This window comes from Lactuca sativa, chromosome 6 (genome assembly GCF_002870075.4).
Source record: "Lactuca sativa cultivar Salinas chromosome 6, Lsat_Salinas_v11, whole genome shotgun sequence".
In the NCBI taxonomy this organism is placed as follows: domain Eukaryota; kingdom Viridiplantae; phylum Streptophyta; class Magnoliopsida; order Asterales; family Asteraceae; genus Lactuca; species Lactuca sativa.
Genome location: NC_056628.2, coordinates 8051764 through 8058404, shown reverse-complemented (window position 1 = coordinate 8058404; position 6641 = coordinate 8051764).

Here is a 6641-nt window from a genome sequence, read left to right as displayed (position 1 = left end):
CATAATCTAGTTGTCATACAAAATCAAAATTACACAAAATATATGCTGAAATAAGAATTTCTGATTGAATCTATATATATGAAATGGTTCTCCTAAATCCTATGCTTGGAAATCATAAGAAATAAAATAAGATGAAATAGATGAAGGTTTAGGGGAGGCTGGCCGACGACGAAGTAGGGAGCTTGGTGAAGACGAGATGATGTCTGACAAAGAGTGAAAAAGAAAAGAAAAAAAGATGCCAAGTTTGAGGCACAATTATCTTTCCAGCCCATTCAGCTAGAAATATATGGTGTTAGGGCTTTCTGGGAAAGACATATGTTACCGGAAAAGACTCATTATTTTGTGCAAATCAAATAGTCTTTCCGACTCATTCAACTAGAAAGATTTGTTTGGACCTACAAAGATATCTGTCAAACGAGATCTTTATCTGTTCCCAATTACTCGAACTCGACAATAATGATTTTAATTGTTATGCATATCTTTTATAAAGTGACAAGGATTTAAAAATGTAATATATTTTTTGATTAGTATATATTTGGTCATTAACTTTTTTGTCTGTCTTTATCTCTTAAAGTTGTTTAAACTATACACATTCAATACTTATAACTGACTACTCCAGGTAAGCCAAAAAAAAATGACTCAATAAGGTAATGTGTTTCTCACTATGTACACACTTAGTCCTTATATTCTTTTTGTTATAAAATAAGTCTTTGTGGTTTTCTATACACATTCAGTATTTATGACCGATTTTTCAAGTTTTGCTTAAGGCATCCTATGTGACACAGTCATTAATGAGGTGTTTGAGACTATTGATGCTTATGACCACCGCAGTCTCGGCTACTTGTTTGCTTAGATCTTGTGTTCTGAACGTCGTAACTTCTTCATATGATCTCGAATTTTAATGATTTTTATATCTACACGTTCATATTTGAGTTTAATACAACTTTCTTTTAAATTACTCTTGTTAAAAAGTAATATATTTTTTACTTAGGATCTTTATATCCATGCATTATTTATGAATATATGTATGAACATTTTTTAATAGCAGTCCAATGAATCATGAATAACACGTAAATATAAAGATCGTAAGTAAAAATATATTACTTTAGATTACTCCAATTATTAGCGTTAAGAAGTAATATATTTTACTTATGATTTTATATAAAAAAAAAAGTCCATATATACATTCATAAATAACGTGTGGATATAAATCCCATAAGAAAAAATATATTACTTTTTAACGGCTAATCTAAACAAAGTTGTAGTAGACTCAAATACGAACGTGTGGATATAAATATCGTTAAATTCTGAGATCGTATATAGAAGTTACGACGTTCAAAACACAAGACCTAAATAAACAACTAGACACAAACAACCAAGCAGCTGAGGCCGCGGTAGCCATAAGCATTTAAAATCCCGAACACCTCATTAGTGATTGTCTTACTAGATTCCCTAGACTTTTTTATTTTGAAAAAATAGGGATTATTTGGTGAAAGATAGATAGACCGGTACAATGTGGAACTAGAACTAGCAAATCACATCAATAGAGAGGCTAAATTAAGTCACGAGCTTACATAGCGGCTCAATTCAGTTAATATTAAAATGAAATGATAGTTGGAATTGGAACTTAGGGAATAATCTATTTTTGATAGTTGTGCAACATGGAAGTATATTAATGATATCACTTTGTTACATTCTAATATTTCTAGTTGTTAGAACAGGTGTATAAAAGTTAATATTTTATGTTGGAGGCTTCGGTTAGATAGACTTCTAAATTGCTCAAACTTGACTCATAGAGGTGGTGACTTGAACTCGTCTTTTTATGTCCAAGTTGTATGCAATTTCCGAAAACAAACAATCATACCTTTATTGGGTGTGAGGTTACGATCGTTTTGTGGTCTAACTAAGAGTGGTCTGTGGGTTGATTTGTACATTCCTTTGTTTTCGACTGTGGAAGACATTTTTGGATGGGTGGATACATGCAATATTTTGGCTTCCAAAAGGCTCGTTTTGGATTCTATCATTATGATGTTATTATTGGTAATTAGTAGATGTCGTAAGAATATCTTTTTTGGTGATAAAAACATTACAAAAAATGTGATGTTTGATATGATTCAAAGTCGATTATTTTAATGGACCGTGTAAAAAAATAGTAATATAATTTTTAGTTGGGTTTTTTAGATAAAAAAACTAATTATGGGTTGAAGTTTGTAATTGGTTTTTGCTAGCTTCGTCTAGCACTTTTATTTTATACATGTAGCACTTATTTATGATGTGTTTGGGATTGCTTATTTAAAATAGTTTTTTTTTTAAATAAATATAAATGTGTTTATTAATTTATGTACTACCAAACAAACAAATGAAATTTTTAAAAAGTGTTTGGATTAGTTTTTTTGTAAATTCAGTTTATGTGTGTGAAATAACCAAAAATGGCATTTTACATATTATTGACGTTTTTTATCATGCATAATAATATCATTTTTAGAAAAATAATATCAAGGAAGTTCATAAAATATATTTTGCAACTCCGTGATTATTTTTATAAGAAAACATATAGAGAACATATACAACCTTAACAAAGTTTTTGAGATTTACACATACTTTTCCATCACAATCCATCACCATCACTCTTAGGGTCCTCATTAATTTTAAAGCATGAGTGCATATTTATAATAGACCACATAGCAAATCAAACTACCCAAAACTGAAAAAATATCTATGGTGAAACTCTCAAATTGTCAAACTGTTTTTTTTTCTGTTCAAACCATGCACACAAATGCACAATATAAGACGATAAATGATCCAAATGTTATAATATCATCAATGGTGGAAGAACAAATACTTATCAGAAATTTGGAAAATTATACACAGTGGAAGAAGATATATATATATATATATATATATATATATATATATATATATATATATATATATATATATATATATATATATATATATATATATATATATATATATATATATATATATATATATAATTGGATACGAAGTGTTTGCCTGTAATACCAATTAGAGTTTAATTGACATAAACAATCACTGTTGTGGTTCCCTCGCTTGCCCACACATATACAGGAAGAAAATTTGCCAACAAAAATTTAATGGGTATTGCCCAAGTTGTTGTAAATCAATTGGTGGACCACTCTATCATTGCTTCTCTTATAATTATTTTTATAAGTTACCAAATAACCAAGAATCAGTAACTTTACAAATAAACAAGAATTAGAAAGGATAATATTGAAAAAAAATGAAGGAGAATGAAGGTGGAACTTGTGTTTTGTTCCATTGATGATGGAAGGAAGTGCTGTCTTTGGTTTTCGTGAAGCAAGAAAATTGTGAAAAAAATAAATAAATTCATCGATGATTATAAGCAATGTTTTAAAACCGGTTTGAATAGGCCGGTTGGACTGGGAACCGGAAAAGGGAGCGGTTCAACTATCATCGGTTTTACATTAATTTCTAAACCGGATTGAACCGGCCGGTTTTAAAAAAAAAACGGTTGAACCGAATAAAAACACATAAAAAATAACCATTTACATAATAAATTTTGGTGATTTTTTTCAAATCTATTTAGTTTCTCTAAATAAAAACATATGGTAAATGTTATAAATTCTTTTGATATGTTTTTATTCATCAAAAACTATATTTCGTTTCGGTATTATATTTTATTTTCTTTTTGACGTATATGGATTGATGTAAAACACTAAAACTTATGGTTATGTGTTATTTTAATGTATTTAGATTCATTTACAACTTATTTTTATGTGTATTTTTAATGTTTGAACTTGCAAACATCAAATTGATAATTTCTATATGTATGTATGTGTAGGAAAACAAAAAAAAAACATGAAAAATATAAAAACCGGTTCACCCGGCGGTCGGACCGGTTAAACCGGTTGAACCGGGAACCGATCACCATACTGGTTCAACTAAAAAACCAGTTTTTAAAACTTTGATTATAAAGAGTATTACTGTGTATTACAGTATCTTCTATGTTACTTCTTTTTGTTATTAATATTGATTTATTTTATGGAACACTTAATATTTAATATTATATTTTGTAGAGCCGATAAAAATCGATTCCACCCATCAACTCGATCTAAAATTAATAAGCTGGATTGAAATATTCATACTAAGTAATAAATTAGTTGAACTCTAATTCAACCTAAATCAACCCATTTTCTGCTTTAATATTTTGAATGATCAATATATTCTTATGTTTTGCATATCTAACCATCATCTTTTAATCAAATTTCACTTTACTTCATTAATTATATTTTAATTTTAAATATTATTATTTCTTTACTCATTAATTATTCATATTAAATATTTTGCGACATTTTTTTTTTTATAAAATATACATTTTACAACTATTATATAATATTTTTAATGTTTTTTATTGTTATTTTTATAACAATTATAACGTTCCAAAAATACCAATAAAATTTTTCATTTTTAAACCATCAAATTTAACAAACATTTGTTCCAAAACCATTCATAGTAAAATGTATCTCTCAAACATCATAGTAAACCAATAATAATCACTGTGGAAAAAGTCATCATGGAATGTTGTGCAGTCAAACTAAGACATTTCTTTTAGAACTGGAAGTACCTAAAAACATTTTAAACATAAACTATAAGCACAAAGCTTAGTGAATTCCTCAAAATACCACATATCATACATAAGATAGTGCATGCTATGGGCTAAGTCATAATCTTACAGTCACTTCCTACCATGGGCCAAATCATGGCATTTCCTTGTAATGTCGATGGCCAAATCCCGGTCTTACAAACAAGTGTTAGGGGTCACATCTTAGTCTTCTATGCAAGTATCACGAAGACAACTAGCATCCTACATACAAATGCTAAGGGCCAAATATGGTCGTACATACAATTGTCAAGGGCCAGATCATGGTCTTTCATACAATTACCAGGAGCCAAATCCTGGTCTTACATACATATGCCAAAGACCACACCCTGGTCTTCCATGCAAGTATCACAAAGACGATTAACATCATACATAGTATAGTGAGAAGACTCACCTTACAGACGTAATCAATAGCTAAAAGCTCTCAGAGCTAATGAATTGGTGGTATACACCTCCTAATAAACCACACAAAGTAAGCCCCTAGTCCACCTTCTAAAACTAGCCAATTGACCAAAAGTCAACCACGAAAAAAGTTAAAGATCAAATTCAAAGTCAGAGTCAACAGTCAAAATCCTCATGAGCTGATCTCCATGTCATGGCTAACAAATTCAATTTTGTCCAACAACTCAACCGCGAATAATTGGATCCCCATATTTTGGCACACTTTAGACAAAAGAATCGATGATCCCCTCATTTCCACGTCATGGAACCCTTCATGCTACGTTGTGGCTACTGGCTATGAACAACTTAATAGATTGAGTCCTTAATCCATTAAGCCTTTGACTCTAACTTTCCAAAAAGTTTTTAGGGACTCTAAAGTCTCATAAAAATCCAAACTTTATTGAATTTCATGTGCAATGCGTCTCTCTCTCTCTCTCTCTCACACACACCTAGGTCAAAAAATGGAAGAAATGGGGTCAAAACTCCCATGCATGAATTCAAGGCTAAAAAACTATTCATATCTAGAACACCTAATCATCTAGGGACCTAAATGGCCAATAAAGTTGCAAACTTTATTGAATCTATCCACTCCAACATCATGAACATGAAGAAGAAGCATCCAAACCTAAATCTAGAAGAGGCTAACCAACAAGATCAGAAAAAAGAGACTCACAAAGGTCCATAAGTTGTTCAAATGAAACATCTAAGCTTGCCAAGAGGTTGTCTTCACCACAATCATCTTCTTCTTCCTTCAAAACGCACCACATCACCAAAAATAAGCTCAAATATGGAGGAGTGGATATTAGGGTTTGCTTTAAGATTCATGGGATGATGAAGCTGAAAATGATGTCCTAATTATGAGGTTAGAGGCTCAAATACAGAGGAAACTCTAAAATTATGGGCTTGGGCCGAAACAGTCGCCATGTCGTGACACCCTTCATGTCACGTTGTGATGTCCATCCGAGAAACGCGTTCTTCATCTTGCATTCCACATCGTGACAATCAATGCGTCATGTCGTGGCATATGGTTTTCCTCAAAAACCATGCTTTGACTCCTTTATGTCATTCATTGATCCATTGTGGGAGACAGGTGTTACAATTATATTGTAATATCTTCCTTTGAAACAATGTATTGTAATGCTTTTTAATTATTTAAATATTAATGCCTAGTAATAGTATTTATAATATGTGTTTAAAAATTACTAATTAATTAAGTAGGTTTTATAGAACATTTAAGATAGATACATATAAATTAATTAAATTGATAATAAAGTCTATTGGAAGAAATTAACAATTAAAGAAATCATTTAATTAGGGATTATAGTTGGACAAAATTGCAAAAATGGCCCCTGTGGTATGCATTTTTTTGGGGTTTTAGTCCAAACCATGACTTTTTGGATTGATGGTCCTTTTGAGCCAGTTTCATTGTGTTTTTGGTCCTTCTGAATAGTGGAATGACTGTAATACCCTTGGATTATTTATTTTTCATTTCTTTCATTTTTTTTAAATCTAAATACTTATTTATTTATTTAACTAA